At 46.4% G+C, this 21500-nt stretch overlaps 1 protein-coding gene across 8 annotated transcripts in view; it reads right to left on the reverse strand.

Annotated features, from left to right (window-relative positions):
* The window catches only part of AFAP1 (actin filament associated protein 1), a 147840-nt gene extending 126453 nt beyond the window's left edge, over positions 1 to 21387 (reverse strand). For 4 of the 8 annotated variants that reach the window (XM_072802976.1, XM_072802967.1, XM_072803007.1 and 1 more), the window contains exon 1: positions 21230 to 21385. The gene's annotated coding sequence lies outside the window, so the exon portion shown is untranslated. Of the gene's footprint in view, positions 1 to 21229 lie in introns of all 8 variants that reach the window. The other 4 variants (XM_072803000.1, XM_072803033.1, XM_072802980.1 and 1 more) reach the window with 3 other exon arrangements.
* Positions 21388 to 21500: the final 113 nt, after the last annotated feature.

A 21500-nucleotide genomic window follows, 5' to 3' on the forward strand; every position in this document is an offset into this window, starting at 1 on the left:
CATGCAGAGGGCTTACCAAAGAAAACATTCTGATTCCAGAGGTGGGGATGTGACAATCTGCATTTCCAACAAGTTTCCTGAATGACACTGGTGTGTGGCCCAAGGACCACTCTGGGGAACAAAGGAGAGGACAGAGACAGGGCAGGCCCCAGGCAAGGTACTAGTATCAATCCCTGGGGGCTGGTTCTGCTTTTGGACACGAACTCGGTACGGACCCTGATCAATACAACCAAGTTCTCCAAGCTTTGGATTCCTGAAGCCAAAATGAGGACAAGCACGGCCATAATAGTCTTCAGAAGGAAAGAATAGATTAATGTGTGGTGAAGGAAATCCTACCATATTTTTAAAAATTTACCCTTTACGGCAATTTTCGAAGGGTGAGTTTTTAAAAATCATTCATCTGTGTATTTTCCTGCATCATTTGATTCCTTTACAATGCACATATAACATTTTTTACAAGAACATGAATATATTTTTAAAGAGCAAAAAAGCACACATTTAAATTGTTAGAAGAGTTTTCCAACGGATAATGAAATCAACCAAATGCTTCACAATCAGCATCTTTTTTATAATTAAACTTTTTATTTTGAAATAACTATAGATTTACATGTAGTTGTAAGAAGGAATGTGGAAGGACTTCATGTACTCTTTACTCAATCTCTCCCAGGGGTAACGTCCTGCAAAACCACAGGGTGATGTCACACCAGGATCCTCACACTGACACAGGCAGGATACAGAACATTCGGCCACACGGGGACCCCTCCTGTGGCCCCTTTACAGTCACATCCACCTCCCTCCCGCCTCGCCTCCTCCCTGCTTGCTATGTCCTGATTCTACTCTGGTCACCGTTTCTGTAATTTTGTCATCTCACGAATGTCCTATAAATGGAGCTCGACAGCACAGAGTCACTGGGGTTGCCTTTTTCTCATTCAGTTTAATTCTCCGGAGACTCACCCAGGTCGTGGCTCGTGGCAGGAATCTGCTCCTTTTCACGGGGAGTAGTGTCCCAAGCTGTGGCTGCACCACTGTCCAAGCAGACACCCCTCCGAGGACATCCGGGTGTTCCCGGTTCCCAGCATTTCTGCAATAAGCTGTGGTGGGCGCTCGCGGGCAGGGTTCCGTGTGGACACAAGTCTGCATTCCTCCGAGACAAAACACCCAGGAGCGCACTTGCTGGTTGTGTGTTTAGTTTTTTGAGAAACTGCCCAAGGGTTTTCCAGAGTGGCGGTACCATCTCATCCTCCCAGCAGCCATGTAGGAGGGGTCCGGCTTCTCCACATCCTCACCAGTGCTTGGTCGGGTCGCTGTTTCTTACTTTGGCCATCTCATAGGTGTGCAGTGACACCTCACTGGGGTTGGATTCCCATTTCCCTAATGGCCAGTGAGGCTGAACGACTGCCTATGCTCAATGGTCACCTGCTTGTTGTCTGAGATGAACCATCCCTGTGTCCTTTACCTGTTTCCTAATTGCACTGTCTGTTTGACTGCTTTTGAGAGTTTTTACACATTCTAGATATGGGTCCTTTATCACGCACGTGGTTTGAAATATCTCCTCCTGGTCTGTAGCTCATCTTTAGGAGAGCGAAAGGTATTGATGCTGCTGAAGCCAATCAACCCAGCTCTCCCTTCGGCAGAGCATGCAGCAGTGTGCAGTATGAGTAAGGGCTCTTTGCCAAGCCCTACATCTCAAAGGTTTCTGTGCTTTTCTTCTCAAAGCTTTCTAGTCTTACATCTTACATTTAAGTCCATGATCCATTTTGAGTTGATTTTTGTTTATGGTGAGATTTAGGGCAGGGCTCATTTTGCTGCCCATAGATGTCCAGGTGCTCAGGCAACCAGCTCTACTTTGTAATGGGGAGAGAAGCATGCCAGTACATCACCCCTATCAGAGGCAAGCCTTGTTTTGTGAAGCTTTAATTCCAATTATATACTGGGCAATATAAAATGTTAAGTTTGAAAGTTTGAAAAAAACATAGCTCTGAGTATTCTTATCTTAAAATTCTGATCTCTGCCTATGATATGAGATATTGTTGTCATGAATATCACAAATAAAGCCTAAACAAGAAGCTAAAACATATAATAAAAACAATTAGCACATGTGTCTCCTGAGTAGGATTTCATTTCCCATTTACTGGGGGAAGAAAGGGAGGGCATCACTGTAGAGCCCTGTGGCTGGATAATAAACGTGTGTGCTAAAGCAAACCTGAAGTGTACTTCTCTTTACTGTAAAACGTTAGGGCTGAAATTTAGACATTAAATACCCAAAATACTTCATATTCATGGAAGGCAGGATAGTTCAGTTCAAAATGACATCTTGGGTCAGTAACAAAGATGTGAAAAGGCAGCCACTTCAGGGCCATTCCAACCCAAGTTCAGCTTTTTGACTTCCAGGAGTTAAGAGCCCACGGAATCAGGATGTCTGTCTGACTCAGATAATCTGTGTTTGGTTCTGCTTCGCCACTTTCCAGCTATGTGACTTTAGGAGGCTCCCTCAACCACTTGGAGCTGACCGCCCTCATCATTATTGGGGGATAAACACCACCTCTCCCAGCCAGTTAACCAGAAAGTGAATATGTGCCAAGCTGCCTCACAGTGCCCGGCAGAGGGGCAGTCCTCATGATCCAAGGGAAGGAAAGACTCTTTTTCCCTTTCCCAGACTCACCCCACATGCAATCAGCAAAGAACAGCAAAAAAAAAAAAAAAGAAAAAAAGAAACAAAAAGATTTGCTCCACTGTTAATAAGAAATCTTTAAAACCAAACATGGCAGGGAAGGAGAAGGAAGAGAGGGAGGCCAAGGAGGGAGAGATGCCTGGATAGCACTCATTACCCATGTCCTCCCTCCCAGGCGATCATAAGACCCCAGCAGCTGGGGCGGCACCTCCTCTACTCAGAACCGCCTCTCCCCAGGTGTTCAGAAATCACCAATACCTTGAGATGGGCTGGTGTTGTGCTTGGGGTAAGAGAGCTACAACCTCCTTAAGGAAACCACGGCACAGAAAGTGACCCACATAGGAGGTACCGACTGCTATAAATACTTGGTGGCAAAAGCTGATGTCATGCTTTCTGTACAGGAGACACCCAAATTAAACTTGCCAAAACAGCAGAGAAAGCATATAGCAGAAACCCAGCACTGTGGCCACAAGTCTGATGCTGCTGTCACAGACACATTTACAACCCAGTCACGGTGACCTCTGGCACCCGTCTCCTGCCCTCTGTGCTCTTTCCACATTTCATAGAGCATCCTCACTGCAGACATACCATGTGGATAAACCAACACACTCCACAGCCCTACTGCTCTAACCCCCACAGCCCTTCAGTCAAACTGGGAAAGAGCAGGAGAGTCTAAGCCACCACATCTAGCACCAAACTCACTCAGCTGCTGGTAGGCAAATAATCTAGTCTCGGGTGACTCCCCTTCCCATAGGGTGGGGTGACAGCTCACCAACTAGAGGGGTGCTAGCATTGACCTTGACTCAGGTGGTTTGAAACAAGGGCCACTCAATGTCAGGTGAGCCATCATAAAAACCAAAACCGAATCTCTGACAAATGTACAAGAGCTGAACTGAATGTAGAGAAAGTGGCTGTCCCAAGGGCCACCCAGCCACCCCCTCTCTGTGCCCCTTGGCCCCAACAGGGCCTGTCCCTCCTGCACTAGCAGGCCAGTACCCCACAGAGAACATAGTCCATAAACATTTCCTGAAATGAGTAGACATCCATCACTGCAACTTAGCAGGAATCTTTTCAAATGTGTCATCTCTCTTGGAAATAATTGTGTGAGCTGGAGCAGGAGGCTTCTCTCTACTACAGTTTTCTCATTTGCAAAATGATAAATGTTAACAATAATCACACTGACTCATAAAGTTGTTGTGAAAAATCATGGGACCCAATTCGTGAAACGAGCTTAACACACAGGACCAGGCACATGGCAAATTTTGCTCAGTAGAAGTCAGTTACCATCACTACAATTACCTAGCACTCCACGGCCTAGGTAAAAGAGTCAGTGAGGATGTCTCTGTATATCTGAATTATTTTCAGTGAGCATCTATTCTTTCTGCAAAGCTTTTTAGAGGAATACTGCCACTTTTCCAGAGAAGCAAGCTGCATCAGGAGGGTAAAAAGAAGACGAACCAGAGTGTCAAGTCCAGGCTTGGCGTACATGTGTGCACCATGGCCCACACTCCCGCAGACACAGAACACTGTCCCTCCACCTTCTCCCTTGTGGGATTATCCAAAACTTGGAGACTGAGATTTTTCTAAGAAACTTCATGACTTTTGCATGTGTCTTCCTCAGAGCAGCTGGGAGGTTTAGGTCACATCAACCATGCTGAGGGACTTGGAACAACGCTTCCTAACTCTTCCAGTGTGTGCACCTGCCCAGCACTGATAGCTTGCCCCTTTATGTCTGAGATTGGATTGCAATCCCTTATGGCCACAAACCCTTCTCTTTGTCACCCCCACCACACTTGGCACAGTACAGACAATGGAACAGTGAATAATTAGGCTAGAAGCCACTTAGAATACATATCATCACCATTCTACTCACAAAGATGTGGATCAGGGAATGAACAGGACATGTGTTTGGTAACTCTGCGAGTTATTACTTGAAGCAGGGCAGAGCCAGGTCTCCTGACTCCCAGAAGAGTGCTGGTGTACAGTCCCATAAAAATTATTCATGTGTTTTGCTTGCCTTGAAAGTACTCACTGCTATAGAAGACAAGCACGATTTCTCTGGGACTGCTCAGCCCAGAGTCCTGAATGCCCATTGTTGGAAAAACAATAAATCCCATGACATACTAAGATGAACCATCAGAAAGAGAATGTAGCTGACAGGGAAGGGAATTCACACAGATGATTAGCTCAGAGACCAAAACAAACAAAAAACAAAACAAAACAATCTGCATGAGTAGAAATATTAAGTCTGATGAGCAAATTCAAGACAGATCCACAACACTGGAAACATGATCATTAAAACACAGAGCTATCAGATAAGTGTGTACACACTTTAAGTATAGATCTAAAATTTCCATACTTTTAGAACAGGGGGTTATCTGGAAATTTGTCAGAAAGACCATTCTAAACAGTATTATTTGATTCTTACCACAAAAATAAATAAGTATACATTTATACACATATATACAGCTAATTCACATATCAATTATATTGCTCAGTTCATGTATTGGGAAGTTTGACAATATCAAAATTGTTATGCACAATCTTTTTGGACTAAATTCATAGTGTGGTATGCAATGGTCCATATTTGGGGGGCAGGTCACCCTTCTCTGGATAATAGCAAAATGCAGGGGATTTATAGGCAGATTTTATGCTGTGACTACACTGGATAAAGGAAAGGAAAGAATTTAATCATCAAGGGAGCAAATGTAATTGCTAAACTGCACTTGCTTCCCAAAACAATCTTGTAAGTCACATGGAAAATATAATCTACTGAACACAGACAACTGCTACAAATTGAAAGAATTCCTAGCAAGGTTCCCTTTCTCCTACCAAGAAGCTGGAATCTCTAAAAGACAAATGGCCTAGACTTTGCCCTTAGAGTCAATCTGTATCAAAAGGTTTGAAAAGTCAAGACAATTTATTTTTTTAAGACTTTATTTATTTGAGAGAGAGAGAGAGAAAGAGAGAAAGCATGAGGTGGATGAGGGGCAGAGGGAGAGGGAGAAGCAGACTCCTCGCTGAGCAGAGAGTTGCCTCATGTGGGGCTCGATCCCAAGACCCTGAGATCATAACCTGAGCCAAAGGCAGACACTTAACCAACTGAGCCACCCAGGTGCCCTAAGAGGCCAGGACAATTTAGATATGTTTTAACATTTAAAAGCAGAAAAACCTATGCTATTTTATCATCTGCATTGCCTTTTTAGAACTATCCTAGACTCAATAAAAAAATTCTCTTACTCTGAAAATTCCCTCTGCATACACATACATGCACGTACATATGCACACACACATGCATGGCCTATAATCCAGGAGAAGGAGTAAACAGTACATAATTATTAACTTGTCAAAGGTGATTGTATATTTTCTGCCAGCTTGCCTCCAAAGAAATCAAATTTTGAAATTCAGAAGGCTAAATTCAGGTTATGGTTTACCCATATCTATGAGACCAGGCAAATTACGTAACCTCTCTTCACTTCAGTCCCCTACTCTTGAAAATAGGCGCAATTTTTCTTCTAACCTAGCTATAAGACTGGCAAAGAACAAACCATGTGAGGATGTACTGTACTGTCAAGGGTAGGGGAAGTGGGCACCCTTAAACACCAACAGGGGGAGTATAGAATAACGGGAATCCGGCATCACCCAGTCAGAATTTCAGGTGTGCACCAGCCTTTGACCCAGTAGCCCCACTTTAAGAACCATCTCATGAGCACACTTATGCTCACTTATGCACTTGTGTAGGAGTTACATACAACACAGCACTGCTTCTTATCCCAAAAGACTAGGGACAACCTACACATTGAATAATAGGGAACTGGCAGGAAATAGTGTTCATACTGCACCTACAGCTACAATTATCCATCGGGGCTTGACTGTGCTCAGAGAACCTTCAAGGACACAAAAGTAGCTGGTCACATAGTTCCAGAAGATAGACCAGGGACCAGAGTGGGGCTCACTCTCCAGGGCCCTGTGAATGTCACTCCACTGCTTATGTCACATAGTCAAAATACACAACTAAAGTATTTCTACCCTATTAAAAAAATAAGGTAATAATAATAATAGCTAACTCACAGGATCGTGTTAATTAAATAAGGAACAAGATGTCAGGCACTACCAGAGTCTAAGGATGACAGCACAGTTTTAATCAGGGTGTCAGAGAAGGGTTTGTGGAAAGGGAGTATTTCCCACCTCAAAGGACAGGAAAGGTCAGAAGAGGTAGCAGTGCACAGATGAAGAATGGAAGAGCATACACTGCATGAGTAGCTCTGACACTGGGCTTCAGAAATGGGCTTACACAACCAGCTGGAGTGTAAGGTTGGTGAGAGTAAGAGAGAAAGAAATTCAAACATCTAGGTATAGATGGCACCTAGACCACAAAACCCTTGAATGCCAAGCCAAGGAATCTGCCTTCTGTCCTAACAACAGAGAATCAAAAAAGGGGTTTGTGCAGACTCGGAATGCTCAAGGCAGGACACAATGTGTGACTTAATCCAGACATAGGGTAGGGTGGAGAAGGCTTAGGAAGCTATCATAATACAGACAAGATGCAAGAGGGAAGATACGAGCAAGGGTCCTGATCCGGGGATCACGGTGCTGTCTCCACATACCAAGTACCACTCACGTATTTTTATCGCACTGCCAACTTCTATACAGAACCACATCTGTATTAACCATCTCAGGCCACCACAACAAAATACCATAGACTGGGGCATAAACAACAGAAGTTTATTTCTCATAGTTCAAGAGGCTAGAAGTCCAAGATCCAGGTGCCAGGGATCGACGCAGGCCCTGGGAGAGCTCTCATCCTGGCTTGCAGACGGCCACCTTCCCATGGTGTACCTGCATCGTGGAAACAGCACACAAGCTCTCCATCTCTTCTTACAAGGATCCTACTCTTCTTGGACCAGGCCCTACCCTTACACTCTCATCACACTCCACGCACCTGCCAGACTCCATGCAGGTACCATCACACTGGAGGTGAGGCTTTAGCACACGACAGAACAATGTTCCTTCAATCATGTTGAATTAGCAAATGAGTGAATAGCAACAAAAGTAAACTAGATGTCAACTAGATGTCAAAATTATTTACATTTATAACAGGGAAAGGCCAATTTAAAATTCCTGTGCTAATAAGAATGAGAAGCAGAGATCAATGAAAATCAGTCATAAAAATATTTCATTTGGGGGCTGCACATTCAGCCTTCCTTTAACCATACTGTGGCAGGTACCTGGGCTTTTACTCCTGGCTTTGCTACCAAAAACACTAGAGCATTTCCCGGCATCCCACTTTATCAGTGTGATCAGCTCAATATTCCAGTACCGATAAAGTTGACAAAACTGAACCTCACCGACCAGGTGGACAAGCAGAGGCCAATCATGAGGTGCACAAGAAATGAGAAACACAGATTCTGGATCAACCTCGAAGCGTATGACAAAGAGCCAGCTGTGGACAAAAGCAGATTTTTGTAACGATGAATGAAACATGTAACCACGCTGAGGGGACATTACTGAAGCCTGTTTTAAATTTTGGAGGTAATGGCCCATGGTTTACAGTCGCTGTAATGTAAATGTCAGTGTGAAAAACTTCCAGGGGCCATATGATAGCTACAAAATTCCTGAGGTAGCTGTCATTTAACATTGTTACTGGCAATATTCTGCATACTGAATATACAAAAAGACAATGGCCAGACCATGTATAAAAACAACTCTGACCCACAGCCCACAGCGACTCACCCAGGGAGCCGCCCCTTACCCACAGTGATCCAGGCCCCTTACCCGCAGCCACTCGCCCAAGGAACCTGCCTGCTGTAAGTCAGATCTGCAGGAAGTCAGACTGCCGTCTCTCAGGACAATCCAGGAACCCAACAACAACCCCTGTGACAATGGGCCAGGACCTGATCGATAACGGACACCTGCCCTCATTTCTGTCCTGCTTCGGACTCAGCACCAACTGGAGAAAGCCAAACCCACTCCTCCCCTGGGAAGCTCCCCCACTGTTCCTCCTGCCTCTGGGTCTCTGCCAAGTGAGGGTGGCTGACCCCTTCCACAGCCAGCACTGGGAACACAGCTTTGCCTTTCACATGCTTGCTCTTCATCTATTTCCACAAAGAAAAGTCTTTCTTTTTCTCCAGAAGCGCAATACAGCGTGTCCCAAATCTGGAGACATCACCATATACCCTAGGCCCTTTCCACAAAGCCCCACTTACTGTGGTTCTTTAGTGCCTCCTCACCCACAAAGGAAGTAACTAGTGTTAAGGAAAGTTCAAGGGCTTTGGGGCCAAACCCCAGAGTTCATCAGCATCTCATTTCTCTACTTACAACCATGCGAACTTGAGCAACTCCCTTAACACCCCTAAACCTCTGTCTTCATCTTTAATAAAAATAATATTTACCGCTCAACTTGTATTAAAAGGGACTTGGTATGTTAAGTGGTTCACATATATACTCTCAGCCATGGGCACCTTTGTCCCAGCCACCTTGCCCCCAAGAAGAACAGCAAAACGCCTCAAGATGAGGCTGATGGCTCCTCATGCTGGTCCCTCAGTCAACGATGTGCAACAGCACCCAGACTCACGAAGAGTCACCAAAAAGACATTTGTTTCCATTTTTCAACTTAGGTAAGAGCTGTTCTAACTCATACTCAATGATCCATAATTAGGATGCGATTTGTCCACACCACCCCTTACTTCCATTTTTAGCAGATTCAGATGTCCCCTATTAACTCACCCTTAAATTGGCTTCAGAATCAAAAGCAAAACTTTAACCATCCACACCTTTCAGAGTGCCTTTCCCATGGAACTAGAACCTGGACACAGTTCAGTCCGCACAGACGCACAGTCCCCCCCCAGCAACTTTGGGAGACTGCCCCGGCCCCTGCCAGCACAGTACCGGGTCTCCGCCGCACTCGGCACGGGGGGGTTCTGAGATCCAGCAGGCATGTAGCTGCAAATCAATGATGCAAATTCCGCTGCCTGATGGTAACACACCCCACATCTCTGCTCTGCCACTCACTACCAAGTCAGAGGCTCTCATGCTCACACCTGCGCTGCTGCCCCCAAGAACTCCCAGGCTGGATGACGTTCTTCACCAGTGTCCACCTGAGCCAAAGCTGTAACTACTACCAGTAACGCCAATCGCACCATTCTACTCAGCACTCGCCAACGCCTCACACACACAAAGCACTTCACGTTCATTACCATGCACACCTGCTCCCCTTAACAAGCAGGCAGTATTTCCACGTTAAGAGGCTCACAGAAGTTACTGACAAGCCCAAGATTCCACACTGGTAATAAGGTGAGTGGCAGAGCCAGAATGCCAGCCCACATCTGGGGGGCCTGTGTCTCCACCATCAGCCCTGATTGCTCTCCCCAAGCTCAGTGGACAGCCGACAGATTACCAGCATCCAAAGCTTCAGAAACACCCTCCATAGTGGTACAAGGGATGGTTCAGTCTCGGGGAGGCAGGGCGCAGGGTGTGGATCAGTAAGAACCGTTTTGTTCTATGATGTTATCTCACCCAGACGACAGACTAAGTATGACGTGTAATGTCCCTCATGCACAGGACAGCAGCTTCCTTTGTAGTCCCCAAATACAGGTGCAGCTGGCATGTGGTTGCACAGGCATGATAACACCCCTCTGGGCCTCGCCTGACAGGTGGCCAGCCCGGTGGGAGACCTAGGATCTTCTCTCACAGCCCAGGCTGGCCTAATGCACTAAACATCAAACACTTAACACATTCATGACAGATAGATGGCTCCTTTGCTATGGTCACTTCCTGCCCTGCACTAAAAATACTGTGAATTCAGGAAAAGCCATCCAAGTGGGACCAGCTAGCTGGAATCTTCAAGGACCCAAGAAAGCCTCAGCTACTCAGTTCCACTGTGGGAACCCCACTCCTCCTCCACCCACAGTCCATCTCCAAACCATGTCCTCTGTGGCGTCATCCCCACCGGCCACCACTAATGTCCCAGAGCATCTGGTTCCCACCTCCACCAGCATCTGTCACAAGCCCAAGAAGCCAATCAACACATGCCTGCCCCTCTCCCCTGCAGCCCCAAGGGCTGCCTGGGCTGGGAGTCCTACTCTCAGAGGAGGTGCTCTAACTGGCGTGTGGCTGATGGAGTGAGTGCAGGGGACACCGGGCATGGACCACAAAGAGCTCCCTGCAGGTCAAAGGCAGCAAGAGCCACCAGGCTGCCAAGCAGGAGTTGCTGGCTGTGTTTAGATACATCATGCAAAGCTCCATTATGACAGTTCCTGGACACACCAGTCAATTCAGTGTCCAGACACCAAGAAGTCCCAGCAGAGAAAGAGGTCCCTGCAGCATGGAGTCAAGAACACAGGCTTTGGGAGTAGCATTTGAATTCTACTTACTATGTGATCTTGGGCAAGTTATTCAATGTCTCCCCCTCTCTTGTTTTTAAACTGAGATATAACTGACATACAACATAATGGTTTGAGGTATACAACCTCAGGATTTGGTATATGTATATATTGTGAGGTGACCACCATGATAAGTCTAGTTCACATGCATCCTGTGATTACCAATTTTTCTTCTCGTTGATGAGAAGTTTTAAATACACCACATAAACTGCTGACTCTAATCCCCAGGAGTCTCCTCTCATTTTGTCAGCTGCAAAATGAGGACATGATCTACCCCCCAGAGTAGCTGCAAAGGTAAAGCCAGGTACAGATGTAAAGTGTCTGGCACAGTGGGGCATGGTAAGCACTCAACCAACAGGGGCAGTAGTGATGGTGGAGGTGATAGGTGATACAGGACCCCAAGCTTCTCAGAAGGTCCTACAGACCAAATGCTGGTATTCCCTCAAAATTCCTATGTTGAAACTGACCCCAAAGGGATGGTCTTAGGAGGCAGGCCTTCAGGAGACCATCAGGTCATGAGGGTGGAGCTCCCCTGAATGGGATTAGTGTCCTTATAAAGAAGATCCATGAGAGCCCCATTATCCTTTCACCACATGAGTACACCACAAGAAGATATCATCTGTGAGCCAGGAGGTCCCACACCAGACACTGAATCAGTCAACACCTTGATTTTGGACTTTTGGCTTCCAGAACTCCGGATATAAATTTCTGGTGTTTACAAGCCACCTGGTCTTTGGTATTCTGCTCTAGCAGCCTGAATGGACTAACATAGAGGGTCACTCTTCAAGAACAGGAAAATTGAAATAACCCATCCGAAGAAAAAACTCAAGTAACTTATGACCTCCCAAAGTACAAATCTGAATTAATTGGGAAGAGGGGATTTTCACAAGAAAATATCATGCCACATGTCCTCAAGATTTATCCTGATTGTCACTTTCACTTTTGTTTCCACATCAGAGAGTTAACATAACTGAGAATTGCATGCTGTAAATGTTCCCAAAAACCCTTTACTAGTCAAGAGCCGTTCACGATGTAGGCTCCAGAACAATTTTTGGATGCATTCTTCTTTTCTCTTTAGACATCTGTCACACATATCTTCATCAAACACCCACCACGAGGCCTGTGTCTTGCTTCCAAGAAGCTGTTTCTGTACACTACTTCTGCTAGAAAGTTCCAGACTAGCTGACAGCCCCAAACCTAGCTCCACCCACCATGGCTAAAAATACCCCTCGTATGCAGCACCAATACCTAGTGTCCAGAACAAGAACTCATCATTACTACTACTTCTTTCTCCTTTAATATTTTTTATAACTAAAAAATGACCCCAATTTCTCAATGCTGCCTGCCCCCAGCAATGCTGCATACCACATGTATGGGCACGATCAACCACGAGCATGCCAGGTCAAGTAAAAGGAAACAAGGGTTTCCAAACTCTGAACACACTGACGGCAGCAGCACAAAGAGTACTGGATGGACACTCTTCTATTTACAAAGTGCTGGGCAAAATTCAGCTGTGACATGCATGGATGGGAAAGAAATGTGTTTAAAGAGGGTGTTTGGAAACATACTAACACTATGTCTCATGCCTCCAAGGAATGAAAGGTAATCCTTTTTTCCATATTGAAAAACAGATAATGGGCTGAAAGGTAATTTTTCTCTCAAACTGCAGTAGTGTCATGAAACTACTATCAAATATTTCAGGCTTTGTTAGATAATAACTAAGAAGTCATGTAAAAATAAACCTTTCCTTCAGGATGCACAGTGCAAAAAAACCACAGCTGACCATATCCTTGAAACAAGAAAGGATAGCACTTTAAAATACATATATTTTCGGGGCATGTGGGTGGCTCAGTCTGTTAAGTGCCTCAGGTCATGATCTCCGGGTCCTAGGATTGAGCCCCGCATTGAGCTCCCTGCTCAGAGGAGAGCCTGCTTCTCCCTCTCCCTCTGCCTGATGCTCTGTATACTTGTGTGCTCTCTCTCTCTCTGTCAAATAAATAAATAAAATCTTTAAAATACATGTATTCTTTTTTAGGAACTAAAAGGAATCCCTAATATTAAAAAATAAAAAATTCATAGAAAGGTTTACAGAAAAGGCTGGAGAAATCTTCCAAAAAGGAAAACAGAGGACACAGAGAAGTGAGTAAATAGAAGAGTGCAGAAGACCTGTAGAGGAACGTGTGCTTAGAATAAAGAACAGGCGCCCACAAATGGGGCAGGCCTACCAAATGCATGATACCAAGAACAAAAACAAGACCCACATTGTGACATGACCATCACAAAATTCCCAAACACCAAGAACAAGGACCTAAAAGATTACACAAAGGAAAATGTGGGTTACCTAAAAGAAAAGGCTTTGGACACACTATCACATTGGAACATAGAATTCTGAGCTATGTCTTCAAAATTTTGCAGGAAATTATTTCTGGCCTAGAATTCTATACTCAGATGATCAACTACATGTGAGAGTAAAATATTCCAACATTAGAGGAGATCTCAAAAAGACATATATTTCTTTAACAGCTACTGGTGTATATGCTCAACCAAAGGAAGAGAGAAAACTAAAAAAGGAGGAATCTTAACCCAAGAGAGAGTGAAAGGAACTCTTGCAGCAGGCCTAGCAAGCAAGCACAGAGGAAAGACAGCAGGATGGGAAGTTCAGAAGTATTATCCAAAGTAAGTGATAAAATGGATGATTACCTGGTGGGGGTGAATGAACTGAAAGGAGATTTACACTTCTGGGGTGAAGGGTGAATAAAGGACAGATACAAAGAAAACTAAGCAAAACAAACTCCAGGGGGAAAAAATGAAATATGATCAAGATAGACTAAGCATCTCAGCTGTGAATAACATCTCCACAGTTGTCATAAGTGCTGTTGAATTCTTCAGCAAAATCTTTAACGTAATCACACAGAGAGAACAGAGTGGAAAGAGGTGGCAGTAGGAGCAGGCAGTAGGGTAAGTGACCTAAATTGGCTTCAAAATAGTAGGATCTGGAGGAAAGAGCTGAAACATTAAAATGATGGCCTCTGAGGAGCGGGGAATCAGGGTGGAGAAGGGCGGAGTAGGTGATTGCTGTGTTTTTGTTCTAAGTCTCGCAGAACTTTTGACTCTTAAAACTATCTGCCTCTAGAACTTTGTTCAAAATGAGTATTAAATTTTTAAACAAAATCTGATACTTGACTAGCAAGAGTATCACACTGAGTGGTGTGTTAAACTTTCTGGAACCCAGCCCTGCTGAAAATGAATGGCAAGCTGGAACTCCTCTTCCCACTAAACATGCACACAGGCACAGATACACAAAATGTTTGCCCAAGATCACAGGCAGTTCATAAATTCCTGAAGGCCAGCTGAAAAGCCTTAGAATTCTACATTCTATTTTCTTACAGGAAGTTTATTTCAAACCAAAGCTTGTCATTTATTGTAAAGGAAAAAAAATCCTTATGAAAAACTATTAAAAACACCTACACGATCAAATGAGGTCACGCTTGGTCTTAAACACTTGGTAATCATCACCAGTTGTTTCCTTGACCACAAAATGCACCTCATTCCTAATTATCAATGAAAGTGCCAACTTTGTTTATTGGCCTTTGCCTCAGCCTTGAAACAGACTCTCTAAAACTCAGGAATGTGAATCCCTATTGGGTTGACTCAGCTGTTTCCATTCTAGAAATGGACGAAGAATCACGCGCTCTCTACCCCATGAGGACAGAGTCCTTCATGTAAACCTTGAAAAGGCAAAGCCCCAAATGCCCTCCATGGCTGGTTTTCCTAATGGAGGAATTATTCTAATGACTGACTTCTTGGCAAAACTTCTCTAATCAGAGAGGACCACTTAAGTGGTCTAAATGCATAAAAGTTACTCTGCTTTTGACTGACCTGTCTCTGGTGCTATAAACCCCACCCACCGCTCAATAGCAAGTCAGAACTATCTCATCACTTAAAAGGGATCTTAAGGATCTTGCCGATTGGCTTAAAATTTTGGTGCCTTCATTAACTGATATATCAATTAAGATAACTAACAATTTCATCAGCTGCTGTCATAAATGGATCAACTAATTGTGGAAGGCAAAATATTGGTCCCCAAAGAGTCTGTGCTCCAATCTCTGGAAGCGGTGATTATGACATATTCCATGGCATAGGAACTTTCCTACAGGCCTTAGATAGGGAAGTTATCCTGGGTTATCTACGTGGGCCACAGCTAATCACATAGTTCTCTTAAAAGCAGAGAACTTTCTCCAGGTAGAAGAAGAGATGTGGCAAAAGGGGAAGTCAGGGAGCCAGAGCAGGCTTCGGTGGTTCCTGCTGGTTCTGGGCTCAGGGGGTTGTGTGCAAGGACCAGAAGAGGCCTCTATGAGCTGTGGGCGGCTCTCCGGCTGACAGCCAGAAAGGAACCAGAGGCCCAGTCCAACAACTGCAAGAACTAAATTCAGCTGATAATTTGAACGAGCTTGGAAGCAATCAGCATCCCTCAGATTCTCCAGGAAAGAACATAGTCCTGCCCACACCTTGTTTTTCACCCGGTGAGGCCAGAGTCAGGCTTTTAACCTAGAGAACTGTGAAATAACAAATCTGTATTTTTTTAAAGCCACTAAGTTTGTGGTGATTTGTTACAGCAGCCACAGGAAACCCATACAGTGGTAGATGTGAAAATACCCAGCAGAGTGCCTATCACATTGTTGACATTGACAAGAATAAACTGACTTAAGTCAGCAGACAGGGATGGTCATCCAAACACTATAGATTTGTTCTGACAAATACAGATTCTAAGAATTACAAATGCGGAGAACATTCTACAAATTTTAGGCTTCGGGTAATTCACTGTCCTTCAACTAGAAACCTACAGATACCTGTCTTGCCTGATAAACTCTAAGTGGCACATGAGAATAAATGCTGGATTGTGCACACCAGCTCGGCCCCCAAACACTGCTACATACCTATGGCAGCACTTACTACACTACACGGAAATCATACGCAGCTATGCTTCTCCCCTGGACTGTGGAGCCCCTCACCTAAACTCCATGTGGGAGTCATGGCGACGTTCCACCTCGTTATTTCCGCCACCTACCACAGTACTTGCACACGTCACAGGTAACCTGTATAAAGGTTTGGTGAGCTGCATGACGGTATAACTTAACATCTGTGTATAAGAGGTAGATTCTTTGAGGGCCAGTACTGTGTTTTATTGCCGTTATATTCCTCCCACTGCCAGTGCCTGGGAGCTCAGAGGCATGGAGCAGTCTGTAGGGAGGAAGAAAAAAGAAAGGAGGGAGAGAAAGAGAAACTAGAAAGTGCTGCACTGTCTCCATAGCAGGCTGGCCTGCAGAGGGGAGGGCTCCAGAAACCCTGAAATCAGGTTCTCACTGATGCCCACTGCTCTGCTCATACTGGGGATTTCTAACGGGCACAGGTGAAGGCTTTGCTGACCTTGACCTAAGCCTGCCTCCTGCCCTCTCCCACCTCAGGCTGAGGAACTGAAATGTCAAGAAAGAATGCTTCGTTAAAGAAGCATCCATGAGATCACACCAACCTGAAGAGACTGTCAAAGGCTACATTAGACACATGCCACAGTCTTTCTGAGAAAGGATTAGTGGTGACTCAACATGTTTCCCCACAATGCTGAAGTACTAAACAGCACTGTTCAATTAAAGATAAAAAACAATCCTAAATGAAGTCGCCTGACCACAGCTCATGCTAAGGATCACCTGTACATTACAAACATTTAGAGTTCCGAAGAACATCCTGGATCCATCAAATTGTTAATGAAGCATTTTTTTAAAAATCCTTGGCAACATAATATTTTACAACTTGCAAATTGCTCTATGTCCCTGATTTCATGTCGTCCTCAGAACAACCTCCTAAGCCACATGGAAGAGGCATAATTAACAGCTAACTCCACTTTACGACTGAGGGAGCTTACGTCCCAAGAAGCACATGGACTTCATGAAAGCCATCCTAGGACTGAGTCTGTAGCTCACATCTCCCATCCAAGAGAACCCAAGTCAGTGGTCTTCGCTGTGTCACTTATATTTACATCCTACCAATATCCAAAAAGATTGTGAGGTAGCCTGTGGTAACAGACACCTGGTGAGGACTTCAAAATGAAAAGGAAGGAAGAAAATCCATTTGGCGGGTGATATGGGGTGTAAGGTGGAGGTGAACGTTGACCACCAAAGACCAACTTTAAGGTAAATAATACATTAAAAAAAAAAAAAAAACAGGTGATTCACAGAACATCATAATCTTTAAAAAAAAAAAAAAAAAAAAGGAAGCATCATCAGTCCCTGAAAGCCGGGTAAATGAGACTTTGTGTTTGAGGCCCCAGGTGAGAATGAGGGGTCTTCTCTTCCTTCAGTAAAGAACAGGAGAGGACAGCTTTGAAATACAGAGTCCAAACTCCACCATCTCTATCCACAGGCATTCCATTCCATAGGAGACTCCTTTTCATTGGATCCATATAAAAGCCCAACCGGCTATGAATGACATGGTCATCTGGACACAGAACAAGCATTAACTAGTTAAGTTCCAGTAAGAATATCAGTACAACCTAAGAAAACCACCAAGAAGATCCAATTGAGTCTCTAAAGGCCTCCAAAAATAAAATCACTAATAAAACAAACTGCATGCAGCATGTAACAAAGCAATTTTTTTAAATTAAGACTGCAAACCAAAAAAAGGACAAAACTCCTACTGAGTTCAGTGAAAATCGTAATTCAGTGGCATCGCTACCAGACAGCTTAGCCTCTATTTTTAATCCCTGTAATCATCCAAATAAGAATAGCAGAGAAAACTGTGTATCCTTTCTACAGACATGTGGCTTTCAGAAAATCAAGCACACCAAATTCCCATCTTACCAAACATAAATCAGAGAGGAGATTAACAGTTTAAAGGATTAATTACTATACTCCTTAGAATTGGATTTTTTTTATAGGCCATTTACCATAGGATGTAATTTTTCTGCAAGCAACAATTTTAAACTGTGCTTTAAGCTGGTACATAAAATCACACACAGCTACTCAAGGCACCCTCCAAATTCCACTTATTTTAGATGCCCTAAATTAAAATCTCTGTTAAAGAAATTTTACTGGGATATACAGAAACCTACAGTTGGCCGTCTTCACATGACACTCAAAAGATCAACAAAATGCTCCAGACAAGAGCTCTGTATCCAATGACTTCATTAAGGAAAACATCAAACCAATATGATATGATGCAGATGTTGCAAGTACAACATAATTATGAAGAATATGCAAGACAGTATCAAAATGTTGCTTAAACTTCCATCATAGACTCTTTAAATCTGAGACAAAGTATACACCCATGCACCTAAACTTTTTGAAGAAAAGAACTTCCACTTTGAACCTATATTTTCAAAGATCTCCATTATTTATACACCCCTCACTAAGAGAGCTTTCCTCTGTTCTATGTGGTTGAAATAATTAAAGGTTTAGGGCTAAGAAGATTCTTCTCCAGCTTAAGATCCCTCAAAGGTGAAGAAAATGAAGCCCAGAAGGGGTAGCTTTGCAGGAACAAACAGTAACTTAATTCTGAAGCTAGAATTAGACCCAAAGAATGCTAATCAAGTACTCTATACTCACTTGTTCTGTTAACACTAGGAAGTAACAGCAAATATTATTCTAAAAACCCTTTGGAGAACTGAAGAATTACAGATGTTAAATCACATGAAATATCTAGAACCATGGTATAGAAAAAAAAAAAAAAACCCTCTCAATTAAATATGCCTCTTCTGAGCTCTGGATACAAACTGTGCCCACCTCTATCAGGGCATTTATCACACTACGCTACCACTCTGAGCTGACCACTCTGTCCTCGAAGACCACAACTCTGGAGGGCAGGACGTAAGATTTCAGGGAAGGTTCCCGGGAGGTAAACTGACAGGTAAGAATGGGTAAGAGGAGCTAGGTCAGCAGCTGCAGGTGGGGGAGCGGGGTCTGCATGCTAAGTTTGGACTGTAAAAAAGCAACAACTGCATTATTACATTTTCATCTGAGACTCCTGTTATTTATATACCATCATGTTCACAAAGAATTTCAGTTTGGATATTAGAACTACTTCTGCCTAGGCCTTATCTTGGACCAGAACAAAACACTCTGTTAAAGGAAAAGACTGTTGGGACACCTGGGTGGCTCAGTGGTTGAGCGTCTGCGTTTGGCTCAGGTCATGATCCCGGGGTCTTGAAATCGAGTCCTGCATCAGGCTCCCCACGGGGAACCTGCTTCTCCCTCTGCCTGTGTCTCTGCTGCTCTTGGTGTCTCTCAAGAATAAATAAATAAAATCTTTAAAATAAATAAAGGAAAAGACTGGTTCAATGTCACATCCCCCAGGGAAGACAATCATCCCTAGGACATTATAGGTGTTTCCACTTTATTTAAAGGACTGAAAGATTAAAAAGCCTGCCAGGTAGCCTCAAGTCCTGACATCAGGCTGAAATCTGAGTTTCTCCACTCCACAACCTCTCCCTCCCCATCGCTTTGTCAACTTGACCTCTAACTGTAACCGCCTTGGCCTTATTCCGTGGGTGTGGATTCTCCTCCTTCAAATGCATTTTCCAGCCCGCCAAATTCTTGCAAGAGTTTCCTCCACTCTCCAGGCGCTGAACGCTACAAAGTTAAATCTGGCTTTAAAGATTTTTTTTTTTTTTTTTCAAATTCCCAGTCCTAACGGAAGAAATCAAGAAGCGCTGGGCAGAGGGGCTCGGCTCCCTCCAATCAGAGCCGGCTGTCTCGCCGGAGCAGGAAACTGCAGCCAGGGCCTGAAGCACGGTCCCTGGGCGCAGTGACAGCCCCGCGCTCCTGTGGGACCTGGCTGTGGAGAGGGGTGGGATCCCAGAGAAGGACAGCCCTGAGATGCCGCTCCCCGTTTCTGCTCATTTGGCAACGAAACAATAAAAGAGCAAGTCAGCTGTCCCACTCAGGCCAATTGAGCCTCTGTGCACAACCCGCTATGCCCGGCCAGGTTCCACCTCCAGTGCAAGGGCCCCTGACCACACACACACACACACACACACACACACGTGCATGCGTGTGGAAGGGAGGGGGGATCACACCCCTACAAGCCTGGGGGGCGGGAGGGGCAGAGTCAGGGAGGCCAGGACACCATGAGCGGGGCTCCACGAAGGGCCATGGTTGGCAACGTGTTCATCTAAGCAGGCACCGGGATGAGGAGCCACAGAAAGAGCATCTCACTCTCAGGGTGCCCAGGACCCCCAAGATGGCAATCCATGCAGTCATCCCCAACGAGACAGTGACCCGGTCACAGCACCGGGGCAGGGAAGACAGAAACCGCCTCTCCCACTCGAAGGCAGTCCTTTGCAGACACACCACAGGGGGACAGGGACCGAGGTCGTGGTCCCGCTCTGGGAGATCAGAATCCCTGCACAGGGGTCTATAGAGGCTCACAGCAGGCACAGAGCCCCCCCACCCCGTGCCCCCCAAGGCGGAGACAATGCCCAGGCGCCCGGTCAGCACGGCCCGTCCTCCCAGCGCTCAGGGCGGCAGCCGCCACCTTCCGCACCTTCCCGCGGTGCTGGCCTGGACCTGCCACACCCGGCCCGAGACCCCCGCCCAGCCCCGGACCCCATCTGACCCCTGGACCTCCACCTAACCAGTCCCCCAAGGCCCCGGTCGGGTCTGGGGACCCTGCCCTGCCGAACACCTCGCCCAACTCGGGGCCGCCGCCCGGGACTCCTGCCACCTGGGACCTCCGCCAGGCCCAGCCCCGCCGCTCGGCCGGGGACCCGCCACCGGCCCCGAGACCCCCACCGGCCCTTGCCTCTCGCTGGCCCCGGAACCCGGCCCGCTCCGGACACCCTCCAGCGCCGGGACCCCCATCCGGCCCCGGGACCCCCGGTCGGGCCCCAAGAACCCCAGTCGGGCCCCGGGACCCCCGTCCAGCCCCGGCACTCCCCAGTCCGGCCCCAGGGACCCCCGTGCGGCCCCGGGACCCCCCAGTCCAGCCCTGATACCTCCCGTCCAGACCCGGGACCCCCCAGTCCAGCCCTGATACCTCCCGTCCAGACCCGGGACCCCCCAGTCATGCCCCGATCCCTCCGTCCGGCCCCGGGACCCACACCGGCGCTGCCCCCCGCCCGACCCCGGCCCCGGCCCCTGCCCCGCCCTGCCCGGCTCGGTCCAGCCCGGCCCCGCCGCCGCCTCACCTCCGGCCCCCCGCTCAGCGGCGCCCGCTCGGAGCCCAGGGGCACGGGGCTGAGCAGCCGGCGCAGCCTCGGCCGCCGCAACAATGGAGCCCCGGGGCGGGGCCGCCGCCGCCGCCGCCGCCGCCTCTGCCCGTCTCCCGCTCGGGCTCGGGCTCGGGCTCGGGCTCGGGCTCCGCGCGGAGCAGCTGCCGGCGCCAGGCTGCGGCCGGGCTGGAGCACCGCGCAGGCGCACACGCCCCGCCCGCGCCCCGCCCGCGCCCCGCGCCCCGCC

This window comes from Canis lupus, chromosome 2 (genome assembly GCF_048164855.1).
Source record: "Canis lupus baileyi chromosome 2, mCanLup2.hap1, whole genome shotgun sequence".
Taxonomy (NCBI): Eukaryota; Metazoa; Chordata; class Mammalia; order Carnivora; family Canidae; genus Canis; species Canis lupus.